Consider the following 16,474-nt stretch of genomic DNA (forward strand, 5'->3'; position numbering starts at 1 on the left):
CAGGGAATTCCCTGGTGGTCCAGTGGTTAGGACTCCACGCTCTCACTGCCGAGGGCTGGGGTCCAATCCCTGGTTGGGGAACTAAGATGTCCCAAGCTGTGTGGTGCAGCCAAAAAAAAGAAAAGACAAAAGAAGTCATAGTTACCAGTATCAAAAGGAATATATAGGCCCTCCAAAGAAACAATGAAGATAAAAGCAAACACTCAATAGGGAAAAATGAATTTAAAAATCATAAAGCAAATAAAAGATGATAGGGAAACATTAAAATATCATAGAAAAATATGACATGAATAATAAAACAAATGTATTAGTGATCATGATAAATACAAGTGGAATCTACTCCCTTATTAAAAATTAAGATTCACAAATTAGATTAAAATTCAATTTTATATTATTTAAATGAAGCACAAAATAAGACAGAAAGATTAATGTAAAGGAAGGGGAAATATATAAAACAAATGCAAATTAAGAGAAATCAAATATGAAAATACTTATATTAGTAGAATTTTACACTAAAAAATGACACTGAATTTTATAAAGAATTTATATGTAGAAGGATAGAGAAACACTTAACAATATGATTAACACCCTGCAAACAAAAGTCCAGGACCAGACAGCTTCATTGAGGAATTTTACCAAACATACAAAGAATAACTTATACCTATCCTTCTCAAACTCTTCTAAAAAATTGAAGATGAGGGAATACTCCCAAATTCATTCTGTGAAGACACTATCACCCTGATACCAAAACCAAAGACACTATGAAAAGAGAAAATTACAGTCCAATATCTTCGATGAATACAGATGCAAAAATCCTCAAAAATATTAGCAAAATGAATCCAACAATACATAAAAAGGATCACACACCATGATCAAGTTGGATTCATTCCAGGGTGGCAAGGATGGTTCAACATATGTAACTCAATCAATGTAATACAGCACATTAACAAAAAGAAAGATGAAAACCACATAATCAGCTCAATAGATGCAGAAGGAGCATTTGACAAAATTCAACATCCATTCATGATAAAAAACTCTCGCCAAAATGGGTATAGAGGGAACAGAGCTCAACATAAAAAAAGCCATTTATAACAAACTCACAGCCAACATAATAATCAACGGTGAAAAGCTGAAAGCCTTCCCGCTAAGTTCAGGAACAAGACAAGGATGCCCACTCTCGCCGTTTCTATTCAACATAGTATTGGCAGTCCTAGCCACAATAATCAGACAAGAAAAAGAAACTAAAGGTATACAAATGGGAAGGGAAGAGGTAAAACTATCACTATTTACACATTTCATGATACTCTACATATAGAGAACCCTAAAAGTCTCCACATAAAATCTATTAGAACTAATAAATGAATTCAGCAAGATATCAGGACACAAAATTAATACACAGAAATCTGTTGCATTTCTTTACACTAATAATGAAATGTCGAAGAGAAAGTAAAAAATAATTCCATCTAAAATCACATCAAAAGGGACTTCCCTGGTGGTACAGTGGTTAAGAATCTGCCTGCCAATGCAGGGGACATAGGTTCGATCCCTGGTCTGGGAAGACCCCACATGCCGCAGAGCGACTAAGCTCAAGAGCCACAATACTGAGCCCACGTGCTGCAACTACTGAAGCCCGCATACCTAGAGCCCATGCTCCACAACAAGAGAAGCCACCATAATGAGAAGCCCGTGCACTGCAATAAAGAGTAGCCCCTGCTTGCCACAACTAGAGAAAACCCTGTGTGCACCTACAAAGACCCAGCACAGCAAAAACAAATAACTAAATAAAAAATCACATCCAAAACAAAACACAAAACAAAACAAAAAAAAACCTAAGAATAAACTTAACCAAGGAGGTGAAAGACCTATACACTGAAAACTATAAAAAACTGATAAAGGAAATTGAAGATGATTCAAAGAAATGGAAAAATATCCCATATTCTTGGATTGGAAGAATTAAAACTGTTAAAACGGCCATACTACCCCAAGCAATCTACAGATTTAATGCAATTCCTATCAAAATACCCATGACATTTTTCACAGAACTAGAATAAATAATCCAAAATTTATATGGAACCACAAAAGGCCCAGAATTGCCAAAGCAATCCTGAGGAAAAAAACAAACCTGGAAGCATAATCCTCCCAGACTTTAGACTATATTACAACGCTACGGTAATCAAAGTGTGGTCTTCACACAAAAACAGACATGTAAATGAATGGAATAGAATAGAGGGCCCAGAAATAAACCCACACACCTACAGTCAATTAATCTATGACAAAGAAGGCAAGACTATACAATGGAGAAAAGGCAGTCTCTTCAACAAGTGGTGCTGGGAAAGCTGGACAACTACGTGTAAATAATGAAATTAGAGCACTCCCTCATACCATGTATACAAATACGAACTCAAAATGGTTTAAAGACCTACATATAAGACATGACTCCATAAAACTCCTAGAAGAGAAGAGAACATAGGCAAAACATTCTCTGACATAAATCGTAGCAATATTTTTTTAGGTCTGTCTCCCAAGGCAAAAGAAATAAAAGCAAAAATAAACAAATGGAACCTAATCAAACTTAAAAGCTTTAGCACAGGAAAGGAAACCATCAACAAAATGAAAAGACAACCTGTGGAATGGGAGAAAATATTTGCAAACAATGCATCTGGCAAGGCGTTACTATCCAAAATAGATAAATAGCTCATACATCTCAATATCAAAAAAAACCCAATCAAAAGATGGGCAGAAGACCTAAATAGACATTTCTCCAAAGAAGACACAGAGATGGCCAACAGGCACATGAATAGATTCTCAACATCCTCAACATCGCTAATCATTAGAGAAATGCACATCAAAACTACAATGAAGTACCACCTCGCACCAGTGAGAATAACCATCATCAAAAAGTCTTCAAATAATAAATATTGGATAGGGTGTGGAGAAAAAGGAACACTCCTACACTGTTGGTGGGAATGTAAACTGGTGCAGTCACTATAGAAAACAGTATGGAGGTTCCTTAAAAAACTAAAAATAGAGCTACCATATGATCCAGCATTCCCACACCTGAGTATATAGCTGGAAAAAATGAAAACTCTAATTCAAAAAATACATGCACCCCAATGTTCACAGCAGCACAATTTATAAGAGCCAAGACATGGAAACAACCCAAGTGCCCACCAACAGACGACTGGCTTAAGAAGATGTGGTGTATATAGACAATAGAATATAACTCAGCCATAAAAAAGAATGAAATAGGGCTTCCTAGGTGGCGCAGTGGTTAAGAATCTGCCTGCCAATGCAGGGGACATGGATTCGATCCCTGCTCCAGGAAGATCCCACATGCTGCGGAGCAACTAAGCCCATGCTCATAACTATTGAGTCTGTGCTTTAGAGCCCGTGAGCCACAACTATTGAGCCCATGTGCTGCAACTACTGAAGCCCACATGCCTAGAGCCTGTGCTCCACAACAAGAGAAGCCACACACCACAACGAAGAGTAGCCCCCACTCACTGCAACTGAAAAGAAAGCCCGCGCACAGCAAAAAAGACCCAACACAGCCAATAAAATAAATAAGTAAATTTATTTTTTAAAAAAAAGAATGAAATATTGCCACTTGCAGCAACATGCATGGACCTAGAGAATACTGTATTTTTTTAAAATAAATTTATTTATTTATTTATTTTTGGTTGCATGGGGTCTTTGTTGCTGCATGTGGGCTTTCTCTAGTTGAGGCAAGAGGGTGCTACTCTCTGTTGAGGTGCACGGGCTACTCACTGAGGTGGCTTCTCTTGTTGCAAAGCACAGGCTCTAGGCGTGCAGGCTTCAGTAGTTGCAGCACATGGGCTCAGTATTGTGGCTCGCAGGCCCTAGAGCACAGGCTCAGTAGTTGTGGTACATGGGCTTAGTTGCTCCGTGGCATGTGGGATCTTCCTGTACCAGGGCTCAAACCCATGTCCCCTGCATTGGCAGGCAGATTCTTAACTACTGCACCACCAGGGAAGTCCCTAGAATACTGTATTTAGTGAAGTAAGTCAGACAGAAAAAGACAAATACTGTATGATATCACTTATATGTGGAATCTAAAAATAATACAAGTGAATCTATATACAAAACAGAAACAGACTCACAGACATATAAAACAAACTTATAGTTACCAAAAGGGAGAGGCAGGGAGGGAGGGACAAAATAGGATTATGAGATTAACAGATAAAAACCACTATACGTAAAATAGATAAGCCATATGGACACCAAGCAGGGAAAGTGGGGGGAGTGGGTTGGGGTGGGATGAACTGGGAGATTGGGATTGCCATATATACATTACTAATAAGAAAAATATATATAAAATTATACACTTTAAATACATGCAGTTTATTGTATGTAAATTACATCTCCATAAAAGTTCTTAAAAAGTTAAAAAAATAAAGATTAGTGATATAGAAAATCCAAAAATAAAATAAAATAAAATAAAATAGATAAGCAACAAGGATTACTGTATAGCACAGGGAATCATATTCAGTACCTTGTAATAACTTATAATGGAATACAATTTGAAAAAAAATAACTGAATCACTTTGTTGTAAACCTGAAACTAACAATATTGTAAATCAACTATACTTCAATAAAAAAGAATAATGTGATTAATAATTCTTTCTATTTAATAGTTCCCTGGAAAGAAACATGTATACTTGACAATATACCTTTTTCCCCCTCAGTGCCCATGCAACATTTACAAAAATTGAGTACACGGATACAACCGTACTAACAATGGCACTTTAAACAGGGTTCAATTGCTAAAAAAGATTCACAGGACCCAAAATGACAAAATTCACAAATGTACACTTTATTACAGGGAAAGGACACACTACAGCAAGAATATGGAAGTCAGAATATACATCACAGTGTATGATTCATAGCGGGGTCTAGAAAGGCAAAGTGTAGGCTCCTATTGTTTTTTTTCCTCTGGTCCCACAAACTGTTCTGCACTCATCTTGTATCTTCCTACCCCAGTGGTAGAATCAGCCATTTCTTCAAGGAGCCCTGATTCCATTTACGGGAGAACGGTATTTAGCAACAAAGATCTGGGGACTTCCCTGGTGGTCCAGTAGTAGAGAATCTGTCCTGCAATGCAGGGGATAAGAGTTTGATCTTTGGTCGGGGAACTAAGATTCCACGTGTCAAGGGACAACTATGCCCGCACACCTAAGCTAGAGAGCCTGCATGCCGCAAACTGCAGACCCCACGCATCCTGGAGCCCACGTGCCACAACTATAGAAGAGAAAACCCACATGCCACAACTAGAGAGAAGCCCATGGGCCGCAGTGAAGAGCCCGTGTGCTGAAACAAAGACCAGACACAGCCCAAAATAAATAAATAAAATAAATATTAAAAAATATAAAAAAGAAACAAAGATCTGGATGCTAGGTATGCTTACTGCTGCTGGGGTGTCACTGTTTCTAGGCCATTTCAGCAGTCAGAGCCAGGAAACATATCTAAGTATATGACCCTACATATACAGACATACCTATATTTCTGTATCTATTTACCAACTAGAGTACAGTATTTATGTATAGTTCTTTTTGTTGGTAGCCTTACATTACCTAGTCAAAACACAGGCTTGCTTTCTTTTTTTTTTAATATATTGAGGTATAATGGACAAACAACATTATACTAGTTTCAGGTATATAACATAATGATTCAAAATATGTATATATTGCTAAATGATTCCCACAATAGGTCTAGTTAACATCCATCACCATACAAAGTTACAGAATTTTTTTTGTTATGAGAACTTTTAAGATCTACTCTCTTAGAGCAATTTTCAAATATGCAATATAATATTATTAACTATTATTTAATGAAGCACAAACTGAAACAAAAAGATTCATGTAAACAGTGGAAATAAATAAAAGCAAATTGCGAGAATTCAAAGATGAAAATTCTTACATTAATATAATTTGAAATTTTTAAAAATGTCACCATCCTGTACATTATATCCCCATGACTTGTTTATTTATAACTGGAAGTTTATACCTTTTGACGCCCTTCACCCATTTCACCCACTCCCCACCCCTTGCCTCTGGGAACCACCAGTCTGTTCTCGGTATCTATGAGCTTGAAAACACTGTTTTTCAGTTTCTCAGCAACTTTTCCCCTACCCTCTTCAGTGAAGCTATGTCATACATTTTCTTAAATTAATTAATTTATTTGGCTGCACTGGGGTCTTCATTGCTGCGTGCAGGGCCTTCTCTAGTTGTGGCGAGCAGGAGCTACTCTTCATTGCAGTGTGCAGGCTTCTCATTGCGGTGGCCTCTCCCATTGTAGAGCATGGGCTCTAGGCACATGGGCTTCAGTAGTTGTGGCACAAGGGCTCAGTAGTTGTGGCTCACAAGCTTAGTTGCTCCACGGCATGTGGGATCTTCCCAGACCAGGGCTCGAATCCGTGACCCCTGCATTGGCAGGCGGATTCTTAACCACTGTGCCACCAGGGAAGTCTCATGTCATACATTTTTAATACAATCAAGTTATTTTGTTACATTCTGAGATCACTAACAACCAAGGTGATTTTTAAAAATTTGCATACAGTAAAGTTCATTCTTGGTGGTGTACCATTCTACAGGTTTTGACAATTGCAGAGTCATGTATCCACTACTGCTCTTGTGCAGCCCACTATGTACTCAATCCTTCCCTCTCCCCCAATCCCTGGCAACCACTGATTTACTTTCCATCCTGTTGTAGACTAAATAGTAATATGGAAAGAAATCCATGTCCTAATCCCCACAATGACTGAATACTGACATGACAAAGGGGATTTTGCAGATGTGATTAAATTAAAAACCTATGATTGGGAGATTATCCTGGATTATCCAGGTGGGTCCTAAATGTAATCACAAGGGTCCTTAAAGAGGGCAACAAGAAAGTCAAAGAGGATGGAAGCAAGAGGTTGGAGCAATGTGAGGAAGGAGTCACAAGCTAAGGAATACAGGTGGCCTCCAGAAGCTAGAAGTCATGGAAAATGAATTCTCCTCTAGAGGTTCAAGAAGAAACCAGCCTTACAACACCTTGACTTTATTTAGCCTGGTTAAACTGATTTCAGATTTCTGGCCTCCAGAATTGTAAGAGAATAAATTTGTGGTAATTTTTTATAGCAGCAACAGGAAACTAATACACATATCTTCAGTCTTGCCTTTTTCAACATGCCATATTAATAGAATCATACAATACTTTTGGGTCTTTGGGGTCTGTCTTCTTTCGCTTGGCAAAATGCACTTAAGATTCATCCATGTGGACTTCCCTGGTGGCTCAGTGGTTAAGAATCCGCCTGCCAATGCAGGGGACATGGGTTCGATCCCTGCTCCAGGAAGATCCCACATGCTGCGGAGCAACTAAGCCCGTGCGCCACAACTATTGAGTCTGTGCTTTAGAGCCCGTGAGCCACAACTATTGAGCCCATGTGCTGCAATTACTGAAGCCCACGCGCCTAGAGCCTGAGCTCCGCAACAAGAGAAACCACGGCAGTGAGGAGCCCGTGTACCACAACGAGGAGTAGCCCCCACTCACCGCAACTAAAAGAAAGCCTGCACACAGCAAAAAAGACCCAACACAGCCAATAAAATAAATAAATAAATAAATTTATATATATAAAAAAAAGAATCCGCCTGTTAGTGCAGAGGACACAGGTTCAAGCCCTGGTCTGGGAAGATCTCACATGCCGTTGAGCAACTAAGCTTGTGAGCCGCAACTACTGAGCCCTTGTGCCACAACTACTGAAGCCCACGCACCTAGAGCCTGTGTGCTCCGAAACAAGAGAAGCCACCACAATGAGAAGCCCGCACATCACAGAGAAGAGTAGCTGCCACTCTCCACAACTAGAGAAAGCTGGCGTGCAGCAACAAAGACCCAACGCAGCCAATAAAAATTAATTAATTAATTAATTAAAAAAAGATTAATTCATGCTTATGTTACGCATATTTTACCACTAAAAAAAATATTCATTCATGTTTTTGAGTGAATCAATAGATCTTTCCTTCTTATCACTGACAGGTATTCCATTGTATGCATGTACCAGTTTGTTTATCCATTCACCTGTTGAATGACATCTGGTTGTTTCCAGTTTTTGATAAAGATGCTATAAACATTTGCATACAAGTTTTTGTGTGTACATAAATTTTCATTTCACTTGGCTATTAAAGAGAACTCATAGGTATTCATAGCTTTTAGGACATGGAGATGTCAATTTAAATATCATTACCAGGGAAACGTTACTAAATAATACAAACAAAAAGAATTATAGGCTTTTTAAGGCCAAGGTTACATTCACAGAACAAGCCATAAGTTCTCAGTTTCAGATGTCTTACAAGTGCCCTTTGTTAGAAATAACATCTTCAAGGACATTGTAAGAAACCAGAATATCATCTTCTTATTCTGTTCCTAGGATTTCTTACACCAGCAGTTAGGAAGGGCCTGTGGTTTTTCAGACTAAATGCTGAAATTCCACTATTTAGAATTGTGAGAAACATGGACAGTTCTAAGAAGATTAAACCTTACTATGGAAAGGAAATGGGCAGAACAGAATTACAAACAATTGGAATAGGGGCATGTAATGTTATCCACCCCTAGTCCTTAATACTGTTTGCTATGAAACTTGGTCAAATAGTTTCATTAAGTCGTTAAAATTTACCTGTTTTTGCTAAGAGATATGCAGTGATACTTCTGCCAGGGGAGTTTTGCCTGAATAGAGAAAAAAAATAAGCCATCCAAACATAAAAGTGGCAATATTTTTCCCTAAGGGACCAAAACTACAGAGGAAGAACTCTGAGTTGCACCCTTCCATGCAAAATCAGGTTCAAGTCATGTAATATGCAAAAGGCTTGTAAAACCAACAGCAAAGTGTGTAACAAATATTTGTCAGGGTATGGGATTTTCTCCTACTTACAAGCTAACAAGTTAGCCTGTTACCATTTCCTGGATGTCAGCAGCACAGTAAGCAGTATGAGCGCCATCAGCATATTTCTGTGGGTTCTCCACGTCCCCAAGTCCAACAGGGGACATGCAGAGGGGCCAGGTACACAATGTACACAATGCATGTTTGCATCACAGCTGAAGGATATTGGCCTTGGGAAATTCATATCTTTTATAGCAAGCCTGCTCTTTATCTCAGAAGGAAATATCACCTCATCCCTCAAAGCAGCTCCCTGCAAATACAGCCCTGAGAAATGAGCCAGGTAAAGTGGCCAGGGCCTTACGTTCTTGCCATATAAAACAAGAACAAGTACGGACACTCTGGGCTGTGTCAGATTTTATCGCCCAACAATATTACGCCCAGAGAGAAAAGAGGCCATCTCTCCTTCCACATGAAGTGAACAATAAGATGTACTGCCCAAAGTTTTGCCCATAGGATATTTTCTTTTACCACTGTTTCTCGGGGGCTAGAATGCAGCTACCTCCCACCTTTAGCTGGTGCCAGCAAACTGTGCAAAAACCAGGCCTGTGCTTTTTCTCTGTTAACCAGTCAGAGAGAACTCTCCAGGAAGCCATAAATGTGGATTAAGTGAGAAGTAAATCTGTAGAAGCAAGTACCACAGGAGTTTAAAACACCTCTTCAGGCACTTTACTTGTGCCTTCTGACTAGCTTGGACTTAACCGTATATATAACATTATCATTTTCAAACAGAATACCGCTGTCACATCCAACTTTATGTTTCCATGGATCAGATAACACCTAGTTCCTGATGGTCATTTCAAGTGACATACCTCACTCTTCTTCCAGATCTCTTGCCCATGTTTTCCAATGAGTGAACCCACCTTGAAGCTAGAGGTCAAGGAAACCGGTTGATACAATCCCTTCCTAGGGCACAGGGGAGATAGAGAGGGTGTAGTGAATCTGGAAGGGCAAATGGAAGATATCCAGCACAGCCCATAAATGGCATTGATGTCATTGGTGTGGTTTTCTAAAACATTAAACCATTCTTGGTAAAGCTCCAAACAAAATAATACACACTCCTTTCAATTTACACAGTAGTTCCGTTCCTGGAAAATTCCAGGATATTAAAACTGTTCAAAAAATACTTTGAGTTATGCTCGCTTCAGCAGCAATATACTAAAATTGGAATTATACAGAGAAGATAAGCATGGCCCCTGCACTAGAATGACATGCACATTTGTGAAAGCATCCCATATTTTTAAAAGTAAATTTTAGGAAAAGAAAAAACTATTTTGACTTTACATGTAAAATGAGGTTAGGCTTAGGCTCAGGCAATCACAAATAGGTTTTTCATACACATGAATGGCTAGAGGGACTTTTGAAAATTATGTAAGATACAGGAAAATTCATCCCTGTAAGAATGTTACATGCATTGAAGGACATATGACATTCTTGACTCCTGCCCTCTAACTGCCAGGGGATTCCTGTCAGTTACCATAACAACCAAAATAGCCCCATGTGTTCTCAAAGCATACCCTTCCTTGGTGGTACTGCTCCCAGTGAGACCCACGCTCATGAGGTGAATCATTCATCCTTACAGAATTTGAGTTTGATACTTCACCCCCTTAGCAGCTGGGGGAGACAATAAATGGAAGAAATGAACTCTCAATTTACGGGTCCTTGTTCAATCCAATATACAAAAGCCTCTGACCCAGCTACCAAGCACTTGCTGCATTTCTGGCAACACGTAACTGTGAATTTCAATTTTATGATTTAGTATAAATAAAAAGTAAGAAAATAACTGGAGGCGAAGCTCAAGCTTCACATGGAGCCAGGTAAAAGTTTATAAATAACCACAATTCATGTCACTTGAAATTAAACTATAACATTTTCCTACTTTTAACTTACACATTTTAAGCAACACATACACATTATATAAAACTATAAAATATAGACACAAAAATAAAAACATTATATTCTGTGGTAGACAAAATAACTGCCCCCCCCCCCCAAAGATGTCCATGACCTAATCCCTGGAACTGTTTACATGGCAAAAGGAATTCTGAAGGTGTGACTAAGTGAAGGATCTTAATGGAGAGATTATCCTGGATGATCCACGTGGGCCTAATGTAATCCAAGGGTTCATATAAAAGGGAAGCAGCAGGATCAGAAGGCAGAGAAGGTGATGTGATGATAGAAACAGATACTGAGTGATGCAGCCAGAGCCAAGGAATGCTAGCAGCCTCTAGAAGCTGGAAGAGGCGAGGAATGGATTCTCCCCTTGAGACGCCAGAAGGAACCAGTCCTGCAGACACCTTGATTTTAGTCCCATAAGACTCATTTTATTCTTCTGGCCTCCAAACCTGTAAGAGAATAAATTTGTATTGTTTTAAGCTACTAATTTGCAGTAATTTTTTTCAACAACAATAGGAAATTCATAAACATCCCCGCCCCCACCACCCACAACAGAGATCCACCAGTGTTAACACCTTAGTACCTATACTTCGAGATCTTTTCCTACACTATCATATGTGTATGTGTGTGTGTACTTTTTACAAGAATGGATCACAGTGTATATGCTATTTTATAACCTGCTTTTTTTGAAGTCAACAAAGTCCCTCTTTCCATTTCATCAAATACCTAGCCTATATTAAAAATTTCCCAAATAACAGAAAAATGTCCTTATCAGTTGTTTGGTCAAAATCATGATCTGCTCAAGGACCACCCATAGCATATAATTATCATGTACCTTTTGTTATAATGTTGACTATTGGAGAGATGGTCCTACAGTTGTTCTGAGGAATATGCCACCTTCTGGGTTTGTTTAGTTGCTACCTCTTGGTACTTTTCAGTTTGTTCTTCTATTTGTTATTTCCTGTAACAGACTTATTAAACATTTTTGGCTAGAACACTCTATAGGTGATGGGTACGCATGCTGAATTGCATCAGAAGACATAATATACGGTTAATGCATTAATAATGTTAAGATTGATTACTAGATTAAAGTGATGACTGCTTAATCCCTTCATTTTACAGTTATATTTTTGCCCTGAAACTATGAAATGACCATTGTGACTTTTGCATTTTTAAAACATCCAATGCCATCCATTCATTTTAACACCAGTTGATAACTGTTATGATGATAGCGACCATGATAATTTCATTAAAGTTTGTGAAGTGATGTTTTTCAAAATCTATCATCTCGTCTACATTTACTAATCAGCATTCACCTGTGAAGTAGAGTGTCCCTCATCAACTGGGGATATTTGGTTGCCTGAAACATAGGTTCTACTGAAAAGGCAGGATAAAATACTTACTTCTCTACTATTAACTGCCAATTTTCACACTAAGCAGTTGATTTAATAGCTGCCTCAAACAGAGCCAAATAAAATTTTTCAGACTTTCTCTATTTTGAACATCATTATTAAATCATGGGTTTTCATAGAATCCATCTGTTGAAATCAATTGCCACCATTAGTCTTTATAATATTCTAAATGTCATGGCTGTGGCCAGTGGAACATAATCCTCCTATTGATCTTTGAGAACTTTATGGATTTCTAGCACAACAAAATGTCCCTAGCTCTCCTTGGACTTTGCGTGTCTCAGCCCTAGAACAAGCTATTTCTCCAAAAGGACCCAGCTTCCCTTTAATGGGGAATGGTTTTCAGAGGCCACAACCTGAGCACGAGGGAGTGTTCATTATTACTGAGGTGGCATTGCTTTTAGGTCATTTCAATGGACAGAGCTGAAAAAATACACATTTTGTGGCAGACTGACTCTAGGGTGGTCCCCACGATCCCTGTCTTCTGGTATTCATACTTTTGTGTGTGCCCCTCCTCCTGAAAGTGGGAAGAACCATGACTTGCTTCTAGTCAGTAGTATATGTCAAAGGTAACAGGATGCACATGATCTCTCTCTCTCTCTCTCTCTCTCACACACACACACACACGATTATAGTATGTATAACTAATGCCAGTCTTGCAAGGAGACTATCTCCCTTGCTGGCTTTAAAGAAGACAGCTGCCATGTTGTGATCTGCCTATGGAGAAGGCCACTTGGCAAGAAACTAAGAGCAGCCTCTGGCTGACAGCCAGCAAGAAACTGAGGCCCTCAGCCCAGCAGCCTGCAAGGAATGAAAAAAACTGCCAACAACCATGTGAGCTTGGAAGCAGATGTGACCACAGTGTCGGCTGACACCTCGATTGAAGCTTTGTTAGTCCCTGAAGCAGAGCATCTAGTTAAGCTATGCTCAGACTCCTGACTCACAGAAAGTGTGATAGAATCAATGTGCCTTGTGTTAAGCCTCTAAGTTTGTGGAAATATTGCTAGGTAGCAATAGATAACTAGTACACTATTTAATGATGGATTTACATGAATATTTTCAATTCCATTTTAATATTACAATGTTTTCCTCAATTTCTAGGATTTTATCCTAATATTTTTACCAATAATAGAACTACTAGTCCTATTCCCTGGAGGACTACACACCAAACTGGAATGAAAAACTGAAAATGAGGTCTCTCTTCTCCTTTCTATTTTTCCATTCTTCCTCTCTTTGAATGGGAACATTTACTCATTCATATTTCTTTCTCTTATGGCCTTGCTCATTTAAGTATACTAAGTCTATGAAATCACTTCATAATACTTTTAGCCCTAGGATTCCTTTAAATTGTTATTACAAATTGTAATATTTCCTATTAATATAGTACTTCATGGTTTAAAACAAATTTGCTCATGTGTAAGTTTCTCTAATACATTTGGGAATAGCATTCAATTAACAGAAATTTGATTTAGGCAAAATTATCATACAAATTATTTGCTTCTCACTAACAATGTCTATTTCCCCAAACAAGGCACATCTACGCTTTGAACAAAATTTCTAACAGTTAAATACACAATTTGATTCTTCATATTTTTAATTAGCATATTAAATAGAAATTCAAAGTCCAAGCTCTGAACAACCATTTACGATGAATAAAGATACCTCTAATCTAAACCAACAACTTATTTTTTGTTTTTCTGGTTTGTTTTATTTTTCGTTTTTTTTGGTTTCTTTTTTGGCTGCGCCATGCGGCATGCAGATATCTCAGTTCCCTGACTAGGAATCAAACCCGTGCCCCCTGCAGTGGAAGCGTGGAGTCTTAACCACTGGACAGCCAGTGAAGTCCCCACAGCTGCTTTTTTTTTTAATATTTGGTAACAAATATTTAATTTTTAAAATTATACAAGTACACTTATGTTTCTATTATTTCTGCTCAAAAATTAAATGTTGTCAAATGTTCACTTGAAATGGTATTAATACTGACGATGAAAGAAAAACTACTCAGATTCATTTTGAATACTTGTCTATTAATACTTTCAGGTTCAACACAAGATGTTATAGAACAAATAATTCAGCCTGACAAAACATTTCCAAAAAGTACTATTTCCAGTAACAATTTCTCTGCTGAATGAGACTTGACAGTAAATATTGTAAAATATCTCACAACCACCCTGCACATGGATCAATAAATATTACTGTAATTTATTTTATAGAAAGTAGCAGGACTGGCATTATAGAAGCTTGAGGAACAAACTTCTCCTGACCAAAAATATCATACCCACTAAGAAAGAGATTAAGTTACTTAAATCAGACTTTTGTGGCACAGCTTCACATGTTCCTTAAAACACTGTTCTACATCATGAATTTTTTCTCTGGATTAATAATGCATTGAAGAGGCTGAGGGAACCTTGATAAAAGGGTCTGGGTTTTATTTATCTCTGTCCCCTGGTCTAGTATAGAAACTGGCATATTAACTCAATTAATGTTAAATAAATGAATGGATAATTGGGGGAAGGAAGGAAGAGAGGCAAATGATCCAATGAGATGGACTTAAGTGGCTTTAAGTTACTCTGAAATATATTTAAATATCATAAAAGGAATAAAGAAATACAAAGCAATTAAGGACAGAAGGAAGCTAGCCAAAACGTTAAGTGAAAGCTGCAGATTTCCATGCATCAGTGAAAGAAATAGGGATTAATAGGCTATAAACACAGAAATGAGGATTATGTGGTCTGCAGATACAACCTCTACTTTGAAATTTTGGAATCCATGTTATTTTGTCTATAAAAAGGGAATTAGTCTAGCCTTTGAGACCAAGAGAAACTGGAGATCTACAGCCCAGATCTCACAACCCAGCCAGTCTATGGTCAAACAACCTCAGTCAAGAGACACATCTCAAAAGTGCTATGGGCTCAACAGGGACAATACTGCCCTCTAGGGAGAATTTTAGAAGTTTGTGGGTACTTTTTTTGACACATTGGAGTAAAGCTGCAAAACATTAATGATAAAGGGAATCTTGAAAGCCACAAGAGAAAAAAGGCATTACCACTAAGAAATGAAAATCAGAATATCAGCAGACTTTGAATCAGCCAACAACTGATACCAGAAGACAGTGGAATGATATTTTCAAAGTGAAAAGGGAAATTATTAGCAACGTAGGATTTTATACCTAGGCAAATTACCATCGTAGAGTAAAGGCAAAATAGGGATAGTTACAGACATACAAAAAAGTAATTTACCACTCACACACTCTCACTAAAAGAAATATTGTGGATGTACCGATTTCTGGTGCCAGTCAAGATAGAGTAAGCCCACTACAGTTTATCTCCCACTTCAAACTACTAAAATCTCTGGGAAAAAAAAAAACAGAACACAAAAAGCAACTACTTGAGAATCCTGAAAAGTAAGCAAAGGAGAAGAGTTGAGAAGGGAAGTCAAAACGTGAAGAAGTGACTCATACAGGGGCGAGTTACCAAATTTTTAATCTACATTCTATCCCAACATTGATCAGAGAAGTCTCTAGCAGAGCTGCTGCAGACAGTACAACGAGAAAAACTCCAAGGAGTTCCATACTTCTGGCCAGAGGTCTGAGAAAACGTGCCCCTGAAGGCTGGAAAGTGTAAAGGAATCACAGAGAGAGCTGGAGAAGGGGATCCATTAATTCTGTGTATGAACCAGCCCAAATTCCAGGCTCACCTCTGAGCTGAGCATGCATGGGACAGATCCAAAACAATATAGCAAAGACTTTGAGAACTGAACTATGATATAAAACACCACTCAAACTAATCCCTGAGTAGCGCATATGTAGGATAAGCCCAAAGTATCAACACAATGGCTTTGAAAACTGAATTGACATAGGGACCACTGCACACAGAAGGTGAGCTAGAACTTGTAGACTGAACCAAACCAGGTTGACTGCCTGCTTTAAAAAAAATCTCAGGACTTTCCTGGTGGCACAGTGGTTAAGAATCCACCTGCCAATGCAGGGGACAGGGGTTTGATCCCTGTGCTGGGAAGATCCCACATGCCGCGGAGCAACTAAGCCCATGTGCCGCAACTACTGAGCCTGTGCTCTAGAGCCTGTGAGCCACAACTACTGAGCCCGCGTGCCACAACTATTGAAGCCCATGTGCCTAGCACCCGTGCTTCACAACAAGAGAAGCCACCACAATACGAAGCCTGCACACAACAAAGAGTAGCCCCTGCTCTCTGCAACTAGAGAAAGCCCTTGCGCAGC

At 38.5% G+C, this 16,474-nt stretch overlaps 1 non-coding gene across 1 annotated transcript; it reads left to right on the top strand.

Moving 5' to 3' along the window:
* The first annotated feature begins 10,068 nt into the window (after positions 1–10,068).
* On the top strand, positions 10,069–10,174 carry LOC130842843 (U6 spliceosomal RNA). Its single transcript, XR_009050616.1, has one exon. It is a non-coding gene; the product is annotated as a U6 spliceosomal RNA (small nuclear RNA).
* The last annotated feature ends 6,300 nt before the right edge of the window (positions 10,175–16,474 follow it).

The sequence above is a fragment of the Hippopotamus amphibius genome, chromosome X (genome assembly GCF_030028045.1).
Source record: "Hippopotamus amphibius kiboko isolate mHipAmp2 chromosome X, mHipAmp2.hap2, whole genome shotgun sequence".
NCBI lineage: Eukaryota > Metazoa > Chordata > Mammalia > Artiodactyla > Hippopotamidae > Hippopotamus > Hippopotamus amphibius.